At 39.3% G+C, this 23053-nt stretch overlaps 1 pseudogene; it reads right to left on the reverse strand.

Moving 5' to 3' along the window:
* Window positions 1-264: 264 nt before the first annotated feature.
* LOC105065495 (nicotinamide phosphoribosyltransferase pseudogene) overlaps window positions 265-23053 on the reverse strand; it is a 32972-nt pseudogene continuing 10183 nt past the window's right edge.

Below are 23053 nucleotides of genomic sequence, written 5' to 3' on the forward strand. Positions count from 1 at the left end.
ACAAAGTGAAGGCATGAAAACACCCAGATCCCAGCTTCTCCCTGGGGAGGGAAAGACAATTGGACCACATGACAAATGCCCCAACTTTTACAGATGCTGCTCGAGGACTGGCTTTTGTCTTGTCTGCTTCCGAGTGCTAACAGAACCCAGCACATTGTAGCCTCCTGAAGGCTAGTAAGAACAAAGACAGTGCTTCGATCTGGCATGCAACTAACCATGGCAGCCTTTCCCCTAGTTGAGCACAGAATAAATGGATGAAAGGCCTCAGCCCCCAGCTTCTCCCTGGTGAGGGAAAGTATCGGCCACGGCATCTGATGAGACACCTTCCCTGGCGGCTGCCTGAGGAACTGTCCTTGGTCTCTCTTGTTTCAGAGCAGTGGCAGCATCTGTCATACTCTTAAGTGCCTGGAAGCTGTTAAGAATGACGAGGTGTCACCAAGGCCATGTTCCCCTGAAACATGTAGGAGAATCCTTGCTTCTTCTGACCTTCTGCGGGCTTTCTGGCCATCTGTGACACTCCTTGGTTTGTGGAGGCATCTCCCTCAGCCTCTGTGTCACATAGTGGTCTCCTTGTGTGTCTTTCCTCTGTGTTTGCCTGTCTCTGTGTCCACATTTCTCCTTTTTATAAAGATAACAGTTATATTGGATGAGAGCTCACTGTAATAACCTCACTTTGATTTCATTACCTCTGTAAATACCTTATTTCCTTATAAGGTCACGTTCTGAGTTACTAGGGGTTAGGACTTTAATGTGTCTATTTTGAGGGGACAGAATTTAACTCATAACAATCACAATAAAAACTAATTATGCTCAAGACTTAGACAAGAAATATGAAAGAACCTAAACCAAGGTACATTTTAATCAAATTGCTTGAAACCAGTGACGAAAGATAATCTTCAAATCAGCCAGTGCAAATAGACATATTACAGACAGAAGAACAAAGAGAGGGCCTTTCATGTTTCTCATGCTTGGGGTGTGTGGGGCTTCTTGAATCCATGGTCTTCATCAACTTTTCGTCAACTTTGCAAAATTCTAAACCACATATTTATATATTATATATTAGCATTCATTTTTCCTGGTATATTTTCTCTTTTATTTTGAGTAATTTCTATTGTTGTATCTTCAAGTTCACTAATCTTTTCTACAACTTAATATCCAACTTTTTGTTTTTAATTTAATAAATAATATAACAGGATCAAAACATTTAAAATAAGTAAACTAACCATTTCAGTAATTCATTTTGGTCATATCAACTATAGAACATGAAAAATAAACTCAGGGGTACAATTACTTTAAAATACAATACTTCTACTTTTGTCAAATTTTACATTTATGTGCATATTCTATAGCAGAAGTGGAAATTCTCTCTAAAAAACATTTCCTTAAACTCTTGAGGTTTGTATTAGAGCCACAAGCAATTTCTATCATGTAAAATTGCCGTATAGGCCTTTCAGATTTGGCATTGCACTGGTACAACCCCATGGCCAACGTGTGTAATCACTGTATAGTGCTTTGGTGCTCCAGTAATAACCATTATTTTCTTTAGTGTAGAGTGATTGATATACATTCTACAAGGGGCAGTGAGGTTAGTAATTCTATAGGGTATGTGCTGACAATTTTCAGGCTGTACAATAACACAAAAAACTTTGTTAAGGCCATATTTTATTTGCTGATTAATGGACAAAAGGCAATGTAATTTGTGTAATGTAATTACATTAAAAATGTAATTTTTAAGTATTTTCTTTAAAGTCTGCATTTCTAAAAAAAACCATGAAATGTTGTAAAGGCTGTTAAATCAGTGAAAGTTTAAATATATCTTACACAGTCTTGTTTGTACAAAAATACAAGTTTAAACATAAAGCTGCCATGGTAATTTTATGCAAATCTACTTTATGTGGTCTTCAGTTATATATAAAAGTTTCTCAGTTCTGTTGTTTGTGGAAAATCAATACCAAATTGAATTATCTATTGGGGAAGTGATCAAAAAGCTTACTTTAGCATTAATCTTCTACGTAATTAAATGCATTTCTTAATTTGAGATCACATAAACACTGGGGGAAAAAAGAAATGAAAGGGCAGTATATCCCTAAACCAACGAATAGTTTTACTGTAATGTGTTACCAAATACAAAGCCCATATATCTGCACAATAAGCTTGAAGTATTACATACTCTCACACACAGATATTTGCATATGTGCATGTACGTACATACATTCATACATACACACACAGCTGGTCGTAAAGCAAGACCTAACAGAAGCTGCTTCTAGTTCCATAGCCAGCTTTGCATTTTCTCTTACCCCATCAAATGAAGAGCTTTTTGTTATCATTCCATTCTTGAAGACATTATAGAGAAGATCATGACCATATTTTTCAAGGTATTCTTTTCTTTTTTCAAGTACAACAAAATTCCCTGCTGGTGTCCTTTGGAAAAGATAACCAGCCCTTTCTGGGCCTTTTTTTGGGATCAGAAACTGGGGCCTTAAAGATATTAAATCCCAAGGCCAGTAGTTACAACATGACTACGCTTGAAGGAAAAATCAAGAGATAGCTTGTTAATTTCTATAGCAAAGCTTCCACCAAAACCAAAGGAAACATTTTCAGTACTCCGTGTTTATGTTTTGCTTCCCATCTCCCACAATCTTTTAAAGTATCCTATCTGCATCACCCGCTTGACTAAGATAAGTGGCAGCAACTCGCAGCTCTTCGAGTTCTCAGTCGCAGGGAACTTCTTGCCTAAAATGTCTTAGTTTTTAATACAGTGTTAAGAAGACTTCATGAATCAGATATGATTATTAGTGGTGCCTCCAGACACTCTGTTACTAAATGTCTTAGCTTCTTACCCTGTATATTTTTCACATACATAAATGTTACAGTTACTGAAGATCACAGATTCAGGCACTCATAAAAACTGCATTAGTCTATGTTCAAAACATCTTTTTAATTGTCTTCCCCCTGAGCTGTTAGGGTACTGTGTTCTGCCACTAGAACAGAATAGCCTGGAACAGGATCTTTTGTTCCATAGTATTTTTAAATTAAAGCAATTCCTGCTACTCTAGCTGTCCCTTTAAAATTAACCAAATGAGCAGAGGTGCCAATGCCAGCAGTCTTGTAAAAAGGGACTGTTCTGTAGCCAAATCATGTAACTTCTATACCAGACCATCTAGGCTATTGGACATTTCTAATAAATATTTGGCCAATATTTTCTTTTGCTCTCGTTTGTGGCCACTGTGATTGGATATCAGGACTGAACTAGAATAGTCTGTCCCATGTGTTGGTCAGTAACACTCTGAATCTGGGTTTTCTACTGTGAAGAGAACACTTCCTCTGGGAATGACAGAACTTGCAGGAACAGCTTTTACTTCTATTGGAAGAGGTCCATCATATTTCTCCAGAATGTAGTTTCTTCCCTTTTTATGAAAGACATCATCTTAGAAAGTTCATTAATCTTTTATTCTGCAATGTCTTTTCTGTTGTTCATCCTATCTAGTGATTTTTTTTTTAAATTTAAGACCTTGTAATTTCCATCTTTATCAGTTTGATTTTGCACCCTTTTATATCTCCCATGCTTCTACTTAGCATACCCAATCTTTATTCTAATGTACTAACTGTATGGAGCATCTGTTCTATTTCTTAACCTGGGTGGGAGATACCTGGTGTTTGCTTTACATTATTTGGTAAATTTTACATTTCTGTTTTCTACGTGTATATTATACACTTTTCTACATGTATATTATATTTCAAAATGAAAATTAGATGCTCCAAGAAATCATATTAGCTGCACATGCAAAGCATCCGCAATCCAACCAGTTCCCACCACCTTCCCCACTGCTACCCTGGTCCAAGCCTCCACCATTCATTAACTTGTTAATAGCAAAACCCACCACACTGGACTTCCTTCTTCTGCCCTTGTCCCCTAAAGTCTACTTTCAGCTCAATGGCTAATGTCTTTCTCGTAAAATTCAAGTGCAATGATGTCATTCCTCTACTCAAATCCCAATGGCTTCCCATCTCACTCAGAATCAAAGTCAAAGACTTTTTATGGTTTACAAAGCCTTATGTGTTCCGGCATCCTCTCTTCTCCAACTCCTTTATTAATACTCGTTTCCTCTATGTTAGCCACGCAAACCTGCCTTCTGTCCTTCTAACTTGCTGGGCACTCACCTGCTTCAGAGGTACTGCACTTACAATTTTCTCTGCTTACAACTTTCTCTGCTTACAACACTCCTCCCACTGATCCCCCATGGCTCACTCCCTTACCTTCATCAAATCTGTATGCAGATTTTATCTTCTTGATAGGTCTTTTCTAATCTTCTTTTTAAAATCAGTCTCCTTTCATCCACACCCCTATTGCCTCCTTCCTTCCTTCCTTTTCCTTCTTTCCTTCCTCTTTCCCTCTTTCTCTCTTTCTCTGCTCTCTTTTTTCCTTCTTTCTTTCTTGCATAGTACTTATCATTATCATACTGTATATTTTATATTCATTTGTTTTTTGTTTGTGAAACTAAACTCTGCAAGGGAAATGATTTTTATCAATTAAAAAATTATTACTTAAATCTTCAGTACTTGGATCAGTGTCTCACATGAAGTGTGTACTCAGGAATTCTTCTTTGAATAAATATCCTTAAATCATTATTCTCTACTTTCAGGTAATTTTTCCTCCTTGAAATTAAAAAAAAAAAAAAGCACCTCCATTGTTGATTTCAGTGGCTGGTACATAATGTGGAATGGTAGCTGTTTGTTGAATGAATGACTCTGCGCCTTGCTAGTGGCAGTGTCGTCCTGTTATCCTAATGGTTACAGATGGGGAGTAGGAGTATTCACTCTGGTCTATTTTTGGCTTTTTCTGTGATTGCCTTCAACATACATGAATATTCATTAGCTATTTATTTTGGGACCTAAATATCACTCATTTGGTAAACATGTTGGTATGGAAAACACTGGACAAGCCCCTGTAGATTAAAATAAAGACCATATTTTCTTCCAGGCTCCCAAAATATGCCTGCAAAATGAAATGCGTCCCTGCATTGGATGCTGTGCTGCTAAACGTGCATTTGCATATGCAGATGCCAGATTCTGCCAACAGATCAGTTAATTGCCAATACAAAGCAGCCACTGAGGACATATTTACTTCTCTTATAAAGGCCAGTACAGTTGTATGAGCCACAAATGAAATACATGCTGTAGAATTTGCAGGAATGCTTTCAGAGACTAGAAAGGATTACCTCTTAGCTGAAATAGATTAGGGAACTGTTGCTGTCACTTCTAAAAGTCCCTGCTTTCTCAAATAGAAAATATTGCTTGTTTGCCATGAAAATATGCTGCTGGTCAGAAAAAGTCTGTCTCTGTGCTTCAAGCCTGGCACATTTGGAATGACAGTCCTCACTCACCAGTCATTAATTACACCTAGAAGAACAATGAAGGCCAGGGAGGGAGCCATGTGCTCTTGTTCCTGGGTCACAGTCTTCCTTGGCTGTGGTGCTGGCCAGCCTTGACTGTACTCCAGAGAGTGAAAGTCTCTCTGAAATACAGTGGCTGGCCTTACAAGTAGGACTTAAGTAGACTGATCAGTGCAGAGGTTAACAGAACTAGTATGTCTCATATTGTGAGGATCTATTTAAAATATCTGCAAAACGTTACCATAGGTATCTTATCTAATATCATCACTTTATAGGTGGGATAATATAGGCCCAGAAAGGTGAACTTGTCCAAAGTCACAGAACTTGTTACTTGCAGGGTGGGATAAAAGGCCAGGTCACCTGACTTTTGATACCATGTTCTTTCCACTATATTATTCTCACAGTCATGAGCCTATATGTTAGCCACACTGGGTCTAAAATAGTGGCATTTTAAAACTTTTTTTTGTAACTTTTATTGAGTTATAGTCATTTTACAATGTTGTGTCAAATTCTAGTGTAGAGCACAATTTTTCAGTTATATATGAACATATATATATATATTTAGCAACATTTCTTTTTTCGCTGTGAGCTACCACAAGATCTTGTTTGTATTTCCCTGTGCTATACAGTATAATCTTGTTTATCTATTCTACATTTTAAAATCCCAGTCTGTCCCTTCCCACCCCCTGCCCCCCTGGCAACCACAAGTTTGTATTCTATGTCTATGAGTCTGTTTCTGTTTTGTATCTATGTTTTGTTCCGTTTTGTTTTTAGATTCCTCATATGAGCGACCTCATATGGTATTTTTCTTTCTCTTTCTGGCTTACTTCACTTAGAATGACATTCTCCAGGAACATCCATGTTGCTGCTAATGGCGTTATGTTGTCAGTTTTTATGGCTGAATAGTATTCCATTATATAAATATACCACATCTTCTTTACTCAGTTATCTGTTGATGGACATTTAAGCTGTTTCCGTGTCTTGGCTATTGTAAATAGTGCTGCTATGAACATTGGGGTGCAGGTGTCATTATGGAGTGGGGTTCCTTCTGGATTTATGCCCTGGAGCGGGATTCCTGGGTCATATGGTAAGTCTATTCCTAGTCTTTTGAGGAATCTCCATACTGTTTTCCACAATGGCTTTCCTTGGTTCCCTCTCCCACTCTTAATGATTTAGATGTCTTCTTTTACAATTTTGTGTTTATTCTTTTTGTAATTCATGGCAGTTATCTCCTTTCCAGTTACGAGTTTCTCATTTTTGTAGCATCCTGCTTCTTTTCTATTTAGAGTAGACCTTTCAGTATTTCTTTTAGGCATGGGTTTAGTGTTGCTAAACTCTTGTAGTTTACGCTTGTCTGTGAAATTCTTTCTCTCTCCTTCTATTCTAAAGAATAGCCTTGCTGGATAGAATATCCTAGGCTGCATCTTTTTTTCATTCAGGACTTTGAATCTGTCTTGCCACTCCCTTCTGGCCTGTAGTGTTTGTGTAGAGAAATCAGCTGAGAGCCTTATGAGGGTTCCCTTGTAACTCACTCTTTGTTTTTCTCTTGCTGCCTTTAGGATCATTTCTCTTCCTTGACTCTGGCCATCTTGATTATGATATGTCTTGGTGTAGGTCTGTTTGGGTTCTTCCCGTTCGGGACCCTCTAAGCCTCCTGTACTTGGATATCTGATTCCTTTAGGTTTGGGAAGTTTTCAGTCATGATTTCTTCAAAGACCTTTTCATTTCCTTTTGTTCTTTCTTCCCCTTCTGGAACCCCTATTATGCGTAGATTGGCACGCTTTATATTATCCCATAGGTCCCTTATATTGTTTTCATTGTTTTTTGTTTTTCTCTCAGCTTTTCTGATTGGGTGCTTTCTGTTGTCCTGTCTTCTAGGTCACTTACTTGTTCCTCTGCATTATCTAACCTGCTTTGTACAGCCTTTAGGTCAGCTCTCATCTCAGCAAATGAGTTTACTAATTCTACTTGGTTCTTCTTTATAGCTTCTGTTTCTTTTTTGACATATTTTATATCTCTAAACACTATTTCTTTTAGTTCCTTCAGTACTTTGATCACTCCTTTTTAGTATATCATCAATGTCTATTTCCTTGATCGTGCTTTCAGGGGATTTCTCTTGATCTTTTAATTGGGAGTGGTTCCTCTGCTTCTTCATATTGCTCATATCTCTCTGGCACTGTGGCTTAAGGAGTATCAGTTATCTAGTTCTCCTGGAGATGCTGTGCTCTTTATGATTTTATTGAGAGGTCTTTGTGTCTTTGCCCTGTTTCACGAACTCAGCTTGTTGTTTCCAGAGGCCCTCTGTTGGCTCCCTCTTCTGTACTTCTCCCTGTGGCCATCGGTTAGCAGATTGTGCCCACTCCCAACACTGGGTCAGGTGCTGAGCTCTTACCCAGTGGGCAGGTGGGTCACTCCCCCTCCCGATGCCACAGTCAGATGCTGCACTTGGGGGAGGCAGGTGGGCAGATCGCGCCCCCTCCTAGCACCGTGGTCAGGTGCTGCATTCCTGCCAGGAAAGCGGGTTGCCGCCCACCCTCTCCCGGCGCCGGTCACTCCGCTACTCTGTGCAGCTGCCCTCTCCGCCTCGGGTCAGCGTTCCGAAGGCGGGCCTGGGGAACACCGGGGAACGACCCTGCCTCGGCTTCGTGCCAAATCTCAGCTCCTTGTTTGTCTTGGTGGCACGAGTTCTCTGAGGTGCCAGGACAGAAAGATCTTATCTGCCTCCAGCTGTAAAAAAGTCTCAGTCCTGTCTAGGAGGTTGCGGAGCCCCCAGGTGCGGATTCAGGCCTTGGCCCCACCCCTGCCTGGGCGCTGCACACAGGAGGAGATGGCGGCTGTGGCTGAGCCCCGCCTCTCTTCTCGTGATAAGTGCCAGTAATGGCGGCGCAGGTCTGAGGAGACAAAGGCTATGGCGCCCCTCCCCCCAGGGCACACCAGCCGTGTTGCTTTGCTTTTTTCGCAGTTTATGTAGGACCGAGGTTGTTCTGCTCCGTATCCCCTCCCAGCCACGGCATGCAGCCCCCGCAGTCCCCCGGGGCTGCCTCAGTGCAGCCGCCCCCGTCCTCCACCCGGCTCGGGCAGCCTGTCCCGGCCCCAGCTGCCTGCTTGTGTCTTGGGTTGGGTGTCACAGGGACCCTCTGTGCCCGTTTAACTCAGTTCTGTAGGTCAAGGGGTGCTCGGGGCAGATCTGAGCCTCGGAGGTTCCCCCTCCTTCCCACTGGCCTCTCTGTTGGAGAGGGGAGACCCAGCGAATGAGCGCCAGTCCTCCTTTGCCACTCCCTCCCCGCGGGATCGGTCCCGCACTGTTTTGCTTTTTCTTCTTTCTTTTTTTCCTTTTTTCCTACCAGATTTTTGGTGTCTTTGTGTTTTGAAGATGGTGATGTTCTGTTGGAGTTTGGCAGGTGCTCTGCTTGGCTGAGTGGGTCCGTAGATGTGAGTTTTGGTTATTTGTGGGAGAGGGTGAGCTACAATCGTCCTTCTACTCCGCCATCTTGCTTCTCTGCCTTAAAACATTTTTAAATTTTTTTAATTGAAGTATAGTCAATTACAATGTGTCAATCTCTGGTGAACAGTACAATGTCCCAGTCATGCATATACATAGGTATATTTGTTTTCGTTTGTTTTTTCATTAAAGGTTATTGCAAGATACTGAACATAGTTCCCTGTGCTGTACAGAAGAAACTTTTAAAATCTACTTTTATATATAGTGGCTAACATTTGTAAATCTCAAACTCCCAAATTGATCCCTTCCCACTCTCTTCCCTGGTAACCATGAGATTGTTTACTATGCCTGCGAGTCTGTTTCTGTTTTGTGGACGAGTTCATAGTGTCCTCTTTTTTTTTTTTTAGATTCCACATATGAGTGATAATCATATGGTATTTTTCTTTCTCTTTCTGGCTTACTTCATTTAGAATGACAGTCTCTGGGTCCACCCATGTTGCTGCAAATGGCATTATTTTATTATTTTTTATGGCTGAGTAGTATTCCATTGTATAAATATACCACAACTTCTTTATCCAGTCATCTGCTGATGGACATTTAGGCTGTTTCCATGTTGTGGCTATTGTAAATAGTGCTGCTATGGACATTGGGGTGCATGTGTCCGTAGTGGCATTTTTAAAAAGTCACCCTTGGCACAAATTAAAGATGTAAATCTTTGGGACCTGCCTTCCAGAGACTCCTATTTGGAAAGTGAGTTAAAGAGCATAGGTAGGAATTGTGCTTTGGCATGTACCCCAGGTGAATCGATGTAGATGGCATTGGGCCACAACTTGAGAAATTCTGGAAGCTGTCAGGGATCATTAGGGAGAATGTATAGTGTATAGATGAGCAGCATCACTGCAGAGCCGAAAGACCTGTCTGTCTGATCTCAGCTTTGTCCCTTCACCATAAGTGAGTTTATTCTTCAGCTTCTCTGAGTATCAGTTATCCTACCTGTGAAATGGGAACTCGCTAAGTTGTTGTGAGAATTATATACATACAATCGTGTGTGTCTGTATAGCACAGTGTGCCAGGTGCATAGTAAGTGCTTAATGCATATTAGTTGTTATTAATAAAGTACTTGTTGTATACCTTATACTTTAAGTATTCCTTAAGCAGTGAGTGGTATTATTGGTATTTTGAGAGAGCAACTAAGTCATTTACCAATTTCATATATACATACAAAATTTGTATATGTAATATATATACATGTTACATACAACATATAATTTACTGTGTGTAATAATGTAAATATATTTTTCCTATGGCTGTACCCTAGTCTCCTTATTGCTTCTCCCTCAGCACCTCCCCTCCCTCAATCTACAACAGGAAATGCCTGTCTGAGAGAGCAGGTGTGGTATCAGTGCAGTTATTCATATATTCTTTAAAATGTTATTTTCCCTTTCCTTCCAATGGACCTTCACTAAAATGGCCAATTGCATTCAACAAGCCTGGTGAGAACTCACGTTTCTGATTGAGAGGAAATATGTTTAAGTAATTGAGACATTTCAACATGCTTATTCCCACCCGGGCTAGAGGTCTTTCGGTCCAGTGAGCTTGTCAAGTGCAGTGAAAATATACTTAACCCAGGTTGTCGTTTATATGCATAAGCTTACAGGATACTGAAAAAGTCTACCAGGAGATAAAATAAGGGCCTCAAATCGTCAAGAATGGTGAGTTGAGCAGTACTTTGTCATCAATTGTCTAAAATAACTTGATTGCAAAGATTCTGAGGATGGGTGGTGGAAATAAACTCAAGTGTGAAGTGACAGCTATGCCAAGAAAACTGGAGATGGATGTCAGAAAATTCCAAGTGGCTTTCAGGCTATCTGAGTGCTTCAGATAGCACAGATCCCCTAGGAACCAGACACTCTGTGATTGACTTTAAGTTGTTGTCGTTAAAAAGTTCTGAGAGCAGCAATCAGTCACCTTGGCTACAGTGATGCATCTTATTATTGAAAATGGCCCTAAACATCACATTCTCGTTGGTGGCAGTAGCAGTAATGGTGATAGTAGTGGTGATGGATTCCAGTGTTAGTAGCAGTGTGGAAAGTGTCTTTTTTTTCTTCTTAAAAAGTATTTTTTATTTTTCTGGATAGGTTGCATAGCACACTGGATGAAAGTGGAGCCTTAGAGTTTAATGAGACCAAGGGTTGAATCTAGTTTGATATTTCCTAGCTGTGTGAAGTTGGGCAAGCTGTTTGGAGTCATTAAATTTCAGTTTTCTTATCTGTCAAACAAGAACAAATCCCTGACTTTAAAGGGTTGCTTATATAATTGAATTAATTTATACAAATGTATATGAATTATTTTCTATGTAATTTAGTTACATAAGGTACCTGAGTCATAGGGGATGATCAGTAGATGCTTCCTCCACAGCAGTGTTAGTGGTAATAAAAGTGTTAGAAGTAGGGTGTTTTTAAATGCCGTATCCTGATTCTCCTTTAATCTGCTATCTAAACTGAGTATGTAGGTTGTTTAAATGGTATACTACTCAAAAATGGGTTTTCTCAATGGAAAGGAATACATGGTGAAAATGTCTAAGAAGAAGGAAGAAATTCAGAATAGTTCAGGTGATTTTAAGCACATGGAGACCAACAGAATTAACATTCCAGAGTCCAGACAATTATTTATTATTACACATTCAGGGCAGTAGAAGGTGGAGTGCCCATCTGAATCTGCTTACAAGCAAATAATAAGCTCCAAACATCTTTATCCATTGATGAAGTTGTTACATGCCAAGACCTTGAGCAGAGTTCTTAGACTACTAAATTGCTATCAAATTCCCCTAGTCTGGTAAGATATAGGAAGTCAGAGGTTCCCGTGGGCAGCCTGAGCCTCGTGAGTGCATTTCACTTTCCTTTGGGGGGCCCTATCGTCCTATTATGCAGCCCACTTTGTACCCATCAAATTTCCTTGCTGGGAGGAGCCAATGAGCTTATTTAAACTGAGATGTAAGGGACTGTTACTGCTTTGTAAATCTTCTTCTCGAGGAAATATTTTTGCAGGATTGAAGACTAATAAATCTCTAGTTTTAAGATGTCAAATATGAGCCAGTAGATGGAGGACAAAGGAATAGGTATCTTTTTGGATAAGGTAATTGTGTTTGTAAATTAATTCTTTGCTGTATCTGTGTAAAAGTCACATTCATTGAGAAAATTTTCAAACAACAAAAAAGCCACAAAAATGATAATAGGTATTGTCTGTCTATGTAACACTCAGACTTAAGAATTAAGCCTTATTAAAATTGAGAATTTCGTGCATACAGTTGCAGAGATCTCTTTATAAATAGCCGTTTTCCCATGCACGCATGGAAGTGGTATTCCATATGCCGGTTTATGAACTGTTCTTATATATTGGCTGTTTCCATTTCATTGTATTTCTACATCCCTATTTTAATAGCTACACGTTATTTCATCATATAGATGGGCCTTACCGTTTTTAACCTGTGTTCTGTGGTTTTAAGTCTCGGCTTCTTAGAGCCACATAGAGATGCAAAATTTTGAGATATGTTGATATATGATCAAAATTACAGAGAGTTATTATCAAGTTGAAAGGGAATCAGCACGGCCCCCTACTCTCACTGTGACTGATACCATTATTAAAAACAGTGGAATATATACAGAATCACAGGACATATTTCACTTGAACGTGTGACCAGCCCACGCCAATATGGAATATCATTGCTTACTCAGTTGAAAGACAGTTATGCCCATTTCAGAGCTAGTGTTAGCAGGGACAGACAGCTGCAAGCTTGGTAAGAGAACCACATGAGGATGGCAACATAAGCATGCTTGCATTTCGTCTCCATTCTAACAGAGACATTGTGGAACGATTTCTGAGTGCCAGTGCAATGACACAACCCCGGTGGGGCTCCTTTAAAAAGGAAGCAGCACATGCATGTTATCTTTATATTTTAACAGAGGCAATAATAATGTCATGATGCTGCTAGAAATGGAATGATTCAAAGATAGTGCCTGTACCAAATGTCAGTCTGTACAAAAAAATCCAATCATGGTTATAATCAGATAAGGCCCCTTTCTCCCTGAGGGGAGTAGGTTGTTTTTAAGGATGCTTTTTTTTTTTAAGCTATGAAAAGCAAAATCCATTCTTGCTTTATTTTTATCTAAAATACTTATGAGAACATTTTTCCCCTTCTGTAATCTGAAGTGGAAAAACTAAACTGCAATTGCTTTTTTTTTTTTAAATGAAAACACTTACGATTAACGGTTGCCTAAGGTTGTACTGTAACTTGGAGATACGTGATTTGTTTCAGAAGCATCAATTAAAAAAAAAATGATTTGACAGGAGTAATTGCATACAAAAGCTAGGATCATTTCCTCATGAACTAATAGCAAAATAAAAAAATCACATGAACGTTAGAGTTAACTAGCTCTCCATTCTAGGCCTTTGTACTACTTCCTACTTTGTGTCCTTCTTAGGGAATCTCAACCACACGCAGAGCTCTGGCACCATCTCTTTGTTTGCTCATGACCCTCAAATTTATCTTTCTAACCCAGAATTTACTTTTTGAGCTCCCAGTATATCCAACTGCCTTCCTGATCTCTCAACTTGCAGCTCCCCAGTGCCCGTAAAACATGAGACGTCTGAAATCCATAAGCTTCTCCCTCAAAACGGGTCCTCTTCTAGCTACCCCGAGTGAAGACAAAAACAAATAGTCATGGTCATCTCCGACCGGCCCATCAGCAAAGCTTATCCTGCTCTCCTCCTAGGTATGTCTCAAAGGTATCCTTTTCTGTCTCCCTGGCCCTTTCTGGATTCAGCTGGCCTCCTCTCCCACCTGTCTGAGCCTCCTACCTACAAGCCATTGCACTCAGTCTCCTGGAGTGCAGACCTTCCTCCCCTGCCCCCCATCTTCAGCACTTTCTAGCTTGCTCACCCCAAAAGAGTGGGAATAGTCTTTTTACAACTCAGTACGATCAACTTAAAACCCTTTAAGGGATTCTCATTGATCTGTGATACTAAAAATATCTTTAACAAGGCCTGCAAGTATCTGGGCTGTTCTGCCTATTTTTCTAGTCTTATTTTGCACCACTGTCTCCCCTACCCCATTCCCTGTGCTGAAACAGAACTACCCTTCTTCTGGTCTCCCACCTACATCATGTGTCACCTGACAAAGGCCTCTGCAGGTGCTATCCCCACACCACCACCTCCCCTAACCTGGAACATGCTTGTCTCACCTTTTCTTCTGTTTTCTCCTCATCACTCTCCATCTCTCACTCCAAGCATCACTTCCTTATGGAAACTTCCTCTGCCCCACCAACCTAGGAATGATGTCTCCAGTCCCTGCTCTCATAGAATTGCATTCTTTCCTTCATGTTACCTAGCTCATCTTTGTAATTATACACTTCTCCTTTGGACTTAATTGATTAATGTCTGGCTGATAAGCTCTATGAGAGTGGGGACTATCTAGTCTGCTAGGGGTACCACAAAATGAGTGGCTTAAACAACAGAAATGCACTGTCTCTCTTTCCTGCAGGCTGAACGTCTGAAACCAAGGTATTGGCAGGATTCTTTCCTTTTGAGAACTGGGAGGGAACGATCTGTTCCAGGCCTCACTCCTTGGCTTGTAGTCACCTGTCTTCTCCTTGTGTCTCTTCATGTCATCTTCCCCCTGTGCATATTTGTGTCCAAATTTCTCCTTTTTTATAAGGATGCCAGTCATATTGAATAAAGGCTCATCCTTATGACTTCATCTTAACTAATTACGTATGTAGTGACCCTGTTTCTAAATACGGTTACATTCTCATGGACTGGGGACTGGTACTTCAACACATAAATTTTGGGGGTGACATAACTCAACTCACAACATGTACCATATTTGTTTTGTCCCCCGATGTCTCCAGTCCTAAGCAGTAACAAAGCTGTCAATAAATAGATGACTGATTGCTTCTTAGCATTCAGGTAGCCAGAATTACCAGGAGCAGGGATTAGCTCCTTAACTTGGCAGGGTTATTTCTGTATTATTTCTTCCCTTCCATATTAGCCATAATTTTTTTCTTTCTCTAAAAAAGAGTGGGGATATGTTAAAAGAAGTTTTAGTAGAACAGCGGGTAACTGAGACCATGACCTGAGTTCAATGATGTGATGGTGACAGAGAGGCTGTCCCTTTGTGGGAACTCAGTACATTTTGATGGAAGAGAAACAGCGGGGTGGGGGTGGGGGGCGATGGCCAAAACAGAGAATAAATGCTATTCCCAGAGGCTTTAAGGATTTGAAAACACAACGTGGAATGTGAGTAGAGAGTACAGCATACCTGCTGAGCTCCTTGCCTGAGGCGCCAACCGTGATGTACGGCTTTTTCCAGAGATAGCCGCATTATCTCCCATCCCAGTGCTCTTCTGCAGTGTGGTTTTGTGACTCCCCAACAAGAGCCAGAGTCTGCCACTCCACATCCTGGACTGCTTTGAACCCTAGAATCCAGCCAGAATGGCACTGTGCCAGTTCCGTGGGGAGCCTTCAACTGGCCCAACAGCTTCCATTCTGTTCTCTTGGAAGTCAAACACCATGTACGAAGTGTAACTCTCCTAAGACCACCGTGCTGTCAGAAGACCAAGCCATGCGGAGAGGTCTGGAAGATGAGAGACCACACGGGGAGAAGGAAGGAGGACAAGGTACCATGGGGAGCCTGACCTGTGAGTGATGAGACCTTCCTGGAGTCCAGCCCAGCTGGGCGGCAAGGTGGCTCCAGCCCCCGCTGCTGTCTGACTGCAGCCTCATGAGACACTGTGGGTGAGAACTGCCCTGCTGAGCTTGGTCAACCCTCAGGACAGCGAGAGAGAAGAATACACTGTCGTTTCCAGACGTTCAGCTTTAGGGTGGTTTGATAGGCAGCAGTAAGTAACCAGAATCACCCAGTAAATGTTCAATAAATGCCTAGCATATAGCAGGTATGAAACGTCTTGTTGTTGTTCAGCAGATAAATTTATCTCCAGGGTCCAAAGGGAATGAACATAAAGAACTCAGAGAAACAGATACTATGTGCAAGATGTGAAAGGTCTCTTAAAGGTTTCCTGTCAGAATGCTTTTTTTTTTTTTTTTTTTTTTTTAGAAAGCCTCCTCCAGAAGCCTTACAAGGCACTGTAGAGCTGACCTTAAATGTCAGGTCAGGCACCCAGCTCAGACCTCAGGAACCATGGAGGCTTTGGGGAGGGAGTTCCTGAATCTGAGGACTAGAGGTGTGAAGTAACTGCTTGGTTGGCAGCTGGAAGTGAGAATCTTATTCCTAGAAAGTGTAAAGATTTGAAGAGACGGCATTTAGCCACTTCAGTTCAGTGACTCATCAAAGTGTTACCCTCTTCATTTCCCAACCATCACCCAAATCCAACCAGTCTGAATTATTTGACTAAGTACAGTGTCTTTATATAACTAATCTGGTGAACAAGCTGTAGTTGGACCCTGACGACTGGCAAGTCAGTCAGCCTCCAATTGTCCTAATTTTCACTCGTTTAAGAGGCTAGGGTGATGGAGTTATTTCTGTATTGATCAGCTTTGCATATGGTGAAAAGAGCTTCATGTATCAAAACAAACTCTGCTTGAAAAAATAAGCATATATCAGATCTTAAAAAAAAAATCTTTTCACACCTAAATGCATAATTGTCCAGGTATAGGAAAATATTTATGTTGAAGCCCTCAAAAGTGTGATTCCGAATACTTCCATGTGTATAGCACACGTCTACAGTTTTGTTGAATACCCATCCCCTTACCCGTACACTGTGCACACAAATACATACCACACACACATCTTTTCAGAAGTTAGACCTCAGCTTTTCCACTAACACATCATCCAATTTCAATCTCTTTTATTTCTTTTAAAAATTAAACCAGTGTGCAGCTTTGCATTCAAGAGCCATGTAAGTTACACTATTTATTTCCACTCAAGGTAGTTTTCAGAGAATACACCACACTTGTATTTATCAGATTATCTCCTGAAAAGTGTAGAATAGCGTATAATTTCCTACACATGCAATTTTTTTCAAAACCGTTACCCTGAGCATAACCTAGGAAACTTAAACAATATTCACTTATAATCAAAGTCTCGTTGTCAGCCAGACTGTTTTCTTACTGTTGTTTCTGTCTTAGAAATCATCTATCATCAGTGTGCAAGTGTCTAAATTAGGAAAATAGTTAGAATTTGTCTTGTGTTTCTTCAGTACAAACATCTAACCCTTTAATCTTTTTTGGACCAAGGAAGCACCAAGGCCCAATAGAAGGAGTTTTGTCATACTACATGTGAGTGACAAAAAAAAAACAACAACAGTAAGCTTATTTTAAAGAAATGATGAATGTTAGTGGGAAAAGGAATGTAGCTTTTATAAGCAAGTATTCTGCATACTTTCTATCTGCGTTTATTTACATCACTGTGGACATGATTTAATAGGATAATAGAGGTATGGCCATGAGCTTTGATGTCAGAGAGAATAAAATTTGAATCTTAGCTCTGCCCTACGTGTAAAAAACGGATAATTACATTTTCCCCAAAGTAACATGCTTCAGACTGGACATGTAATATATGCAGGCTTAGCATATACTAACAGTTCAGTGAAGTATTACAGTTGTCAGTGTTCACTGCCATTATCATTACTGTAAGACATAGAATGTTCTCCTATTAGAAGATATTTCTATATCTAAATATTTCTGCAATGTCAGCAACACCAAGTTACTTATGAAAACATAGAACAATTTCATTAGGAAGTGAGGTCATTCAAAAACAATCTAAAAAAAATTTTCCAAAAATAGAAAAAGTCTATATTGTTTTCTAGTTGTAAGGTTAAAATACGCTTGTAGTAAAATTTAGAATGACAAAAAGTTAATGATATTAAAGTAAACCCCTCTTATAATCTTATAACTCCAAGATTTGGGGTTATTCTCTCAGATTTATTTAAATGTATACTCAAATATATATGTATCGGTATGTAAATGTATGTTTTTAATCTTCTTCAACTGATTTGATTTGGCTCTACAGTATGACCTAGAGATTTTTATGTGTCTTTACACGGAGAGAACTCACTATTCTTAAATTCTGTATAACCTTCCATGATACATTATAATGCAGGACATTAAGATTGCTTCAAATTTGTGGCAATCACAAATAAATAAAAGCTCTATGCTGGAGAATGGTTGCCAATGTTTTCTAATCTTTAAACAGAATTAGGAAAGGATTTTTAGCTGGGTTGGTATTATAATTCTTTTTATATTAATAATGAACAAGATAGCATTTTAAACATCTTAAAGCCACTTAAATGCTAGCGTGTATCTTAAAGGCCAGAGTGTTCTTTGCTTACATCACAGCAAAAGTTTAAGCACATATTTGCAGGATAGATCGTGAAAGAGCCAAATGTGTCAAAATGAGATAAATGAAGATATTTCAATGACATTTACCGTCAGATGAAGTAGACATTACAGTGGCTGTAGGAAAAATAGAAGCACTCAAAGCATATATTTTGGGGATTTAAGGCAAAAAACGTGACTGTAGCCAGTCTTCATGATAATCATTAGAATATGGCATGAGATGGTTGCAAGGAAAAATGAATGCTATTTGATAAATGGTTTTATTTTATTTCTCACAAAGAGGGAAATACATTTCAGAATGCATGAGAAATATTACAAAACAGACAAGTTATCAGAAACTGAATATAGATAAATATTGTGCTGGTTTTCTTTTACAACATAATTTCAAAATCTACAAACCAACAAACCTGATTCTGATCACAAAGAAAAAGTCACAGGAAGCTTATTTAATGCTAGGTTTGTTAGCGTGCCGAAGAGAAACTGAAACTCACTAGGTACCCAAGGGGGTCCACTATGAAAAAATCATATCTTGTAAGCAGTCTAATTTTCAGTTTGTTTTTCTAATCTTGTAAACGATATGAATCTCATCAACATAGTTAATCAGGAAAAGCAGCAAAATCTTTGACAAAGTCATTCTTGCCCTGGCTGCGGGTCAGATGATGTGTGAATTACCAGATTTTTAAAGTTCTTGAGAAGAATGTCTCTGAGGTCATTCCTTAATGGTTTTTCTTTATAAAGTTTTTATCAGTTACTTGGATGAAACTAGAGATGAACTCTGTTTTTCAGATGACTCAACAGTAAGGAGGACAAATGAGTGCAGAGTCAAAACCTTTTCAGAAACATTAATAGAAATTGAAAAAGTCATCAACTTGAAATCTTAGAGTTTTTAATTATAACTGGCCTCACTCTGCTGCCATAAGGTGCTCACATTCAATGAAAGAAACAGTTCCTATCCAGAGAATTGCACATAATTAGAAATAAGTGGACTGCAGTTTTAATGCTATCAAAAATAAACTGTTTAACTTGGGGCAAGTTGGTTAATAGTTTACCTGGGGGGGTGGGGAGATTAAATTTGTACTGATCCTCTTTATATAAAGATAAAGTAAGGCGCTGTTTCCTCATCTTCAGTTTTCCTCTTCCTCATTCTTAATGTAAAGTGTTTATGAAAAGCCAGCTTTGTGGTAGGTGCTATGCTAGATGCTCTAAGACTTAGCAAATTAAATTTAAAAGTTCTTTGCCATCAGAAAGTTTACAGTTACTTAACTGTGGTCATGTGGTGTGATGTACAGGCTAAGGACTTCAGAATAAAAAAGATTAAAGCTCAAATTTCTGTTTTTCCATTTCTCACTGAGGCCTGTTGGGCAAGTTACTGAAACTTTCTGACCCTCTTTCATAATCTGAAAAAGAGATGATAGTGTTTATTAATAGTGTTATGAGAATTAGATACAATAATATATTAGTAGTAGTATGTGATGTATAATAAAGTGTAACTATTTATACAAGAACTTTGGATTAAAATATCCGTAATAAAAAGGGGGTAACAGCATTGTAAGAAAGCTGAGGTTGAAGTGTTGTTGGTGCTAAGAGTGACTATTTTTAATTGATTAATCTTTGCTCTTATGTTTTATTTATAGCTTTATTTCATGGACACTTACCAACAGATACATAAATAGACAATAAACCCATGTGTATGGATTATATGCCTTCAGCAATTACCAACACATTTCACTCATAATTCTTCTTGCTTTTCTTAGGTTGCTTGTATTATCTTTATTTTCATCTCTAAGTACTATTTTGCTCTTCTTTCCTTTTTTAACCCCAAAACTACTAAGGAGACACAGAAGAGCAAAGAGGTTAACACACACACACACACACACACTTTGTAATTAGGCTACTTGTCTTAAATCCTTCGTGTATAAGTTACTAACTGAGCTCGTCTTTCATGATCTCTCCCTTGTCATAAGCTTGTTCACTTGCAAAATGGTAATAATAACAGTATCTACTTAATAAAGATTTTGTGAGGATTAAATGAGCTGATCAAGGCAAGAATCTCAGCACTCGGAAAGTATGTAGTAAACATCCAGTGAATGTGAGCTATTATTATCCTAACTTCCAAGTTATTTGAATTGATTTGTTTATGCAGGTGTTATTAATTTGTAGCTTTATGACATTGATTATGGAGAATGTGGCCTGTAATGTTATTTTTCTTGATTCTTGATTTATTGACTGGCATTACGGTTCTGGAATAATGGAAGGCAATGTTTTGCAAATATTTAGTGGGTCCTTAAAGGAGGATTTATTCTCAGTGCATAAGATAGAGAAATTCAATACCTAGCTATAAATCGACCTAATTGTTTTATTTTTCTATTTCAAATTTATTTATGACCAATTTGACCTTTTAAAAATTGAGGGCCTTTTTGGAGTCTCTTCTTTAATGTCATATTTTATATATTCTTCTTGACATCTGTTTTCTTTTTTTACATAACCAACTAAAGGACCTCAAGGGTGAAAACAGGTCACATTTTTGTATCCCCAGTTCTTACCTTCTTCCTGGAACTAGGTAAATGTCTCAGGGATTTGCCAGTGCCATTCCATTCATCTGCAGTCTCCCTTCCCACTCTCCTCTTGTTTTGGTGAGTTCCTCATTGAATTCTCTGCCTTTCCGTCCCATCAGTTATTACTCAACTGCAGTTTTAGAGTTACTTGTTTGATTACCTGTTGAGGTCTTGCTCCCTCCGGACTCTGAGCTCATGAATGATAAGGCATTGTCTGTTTTGTTCATCCCTCTGTGCTAAGCGCTCGGCACAGGATCTAGCCACAGAATGTTAGTACTGTGGCTTTGAAGCTGAGTGCCAGAGTCAGAATTCCCCAGTTCAGATACTGACTTTGCCACTTGGCTGTGTGACTTAGGGAAAGGCACTTAGCTCTTCTGAATTTGGTTTTCTTATCAAATGGGGATGGTTAATAGTGTCTACCTTCTAGGGTCATTATGAGGGTTAAAAGAGATGCCTTTATCAAAGTGTTGGCAGCTATGTGCCAAGCATGTTTCTAAGTACCGAGGATATGGCAGGAAACAAGACAGATGAGATCCTTGCTCTCATAAATTTACCTTCCAAGGACAGAGTGAGCCAAGGGAAAAAAGAAACAAATACCCAAGAGAAGCTAAGAAATGATACATGAAATTAAAAGAAGAAAAAGAGGAGGAGGAGGAGGAAGAAGAAACAAGGTTACTGCGTGAAGATTAAGTGGGTTTAGGTAGGTGGGTAATGTGCACTGAGTGTTCAGGGACGGCCTCTCTGTACACCTGATATTTCAGCTGATATTTGAATGGCAAAAAGGAAGACGCCCTGTGAAAAACTGAGGGAAGAACATTCTAGTCAGAGGGTTCAGTAAGCCTCTGTCATAGAAATGAGATTCGGATGCCTGAGGACAGCAAGGAAGCTTGTGTAGCTAGAGTACAGTAAGCAGGAAGGAAATTATAGGCAATTCTGTATAATAGGCAATAAAGTGGAAGAGAGACGGGGGCCAGAAGGTAATTAAAATCCTGACTGACACATAGTAAGCCCTCAATAAATGCTAGTTACTAGTGGTCTCATGGTTGTAGTTTTAGTTATTGGAAATAATAATTTTGAATGAATAAATCAATATTTGAATGGAAATGAATATGATTGCTCTCAGGAGCATAGGAAGGTTGAGAAACTTACCAAGGTCCATTTACCCTTTGCTGCTGCAAACATGTTAGAAGGGTTGGGGATCAAACGATAAACCTTATTTTACTTTGAGGAAACCACGATGAATTGTAATATGCAGTTAAAGGAGGAGCCGTGTGTTTTGAAAGAAGTGTAGTTAAAATATCACGTATATTGTGTGGATGCAGAACATTCTGTTCATCAGTGGAGCTGACTGGAATGTCAGGCGTGGAAATTTGCTGGTGTAACCTGGTCAGTATAGTTTCCATTTCTTTGGTGGGCAGTGTGCCCTGCTTTTCTTCTGGAGAAATCCTCTTCCTCATCTTTATTGCTTGTGACTTTAGAGGGACAGCACCTGACTCAGGTCGGGCTGTTTCCAGCATTCTCATGCCTTATTGACGAGATCAGAGAAGATCATGTGATACAAGTTTGTTTATTTATAAGCCAATTCTAAATCTTTGGTAGAGCTACATGAGAGAAGTACTCTTTTTCCACTGGATGTGATATAACCCTGAAGTTGGCAGCTACTTTGTGGCCTCCAAGACAGCTCCAGCTTAAAAATGGAGGCACAGAAGAAGAATTCAGGGTCTAAAGGGAGAGAACAACCACTGAAGAAGATACTGTTGAGCACCCAGATCCCACTTGGCCTGAATACCCCTAAACTTGTGTTATTGAAGCAATAGATTACTTTTATACTTAAACCCATTTGAGTTAGCTCCTCTGTCACTTTAAAAGAACAAGTCTTAATTGGAGGAGAGATTTTGTAAAATTGATATTTAGACAGTCAAAGAGTAGGCAGATGCAAAAAATACCTGAATAGTACTAAATGAGAAACAAATGTAAGATGGCTTTTGCGAAATTTGACTTTAGTTTATGTAGTTCTGGGAGTTTTTTGGTTTTTTTTTCCCTTTCCGTAGCACAGAAGATATGAGTGGGATTCTGCCTTCTTTATATTGAATGAACTCTTCTATCCTTTCTCTTAAGCACTTTTCCTTGATACATCCCTCAGCTTCCCTCAATCACTTGAAAAATACAAAATAGATTCTGTCAAAGCAAAAACTGTACCAAACTTAAACAGGCAAGGGAGGCTTTATTCAAGGCAATTGCAATAGTGGGGAGAGGCCTGAGCTGAGTCTGAAATCAGCTCTGCTGAATCAAAGGACCAGAGAGTTTTT

This window comes from Camelus bactrianus, chromosome 3 (genome assembly GCF_048773025.1).
Source record: "Camelus bactrianus isolate YW-2024 breed Bactrian camel chromosome 3, ASM4877302v1, whole genome shotgun sequence".
Classification (NCBI taxonomy): domain Eukaryota; kingdom Metazoa; phylum Chordata; class Mammalia; order Artiodactyla; family Camelidae; genus Camelus; species Camelus bactrianus.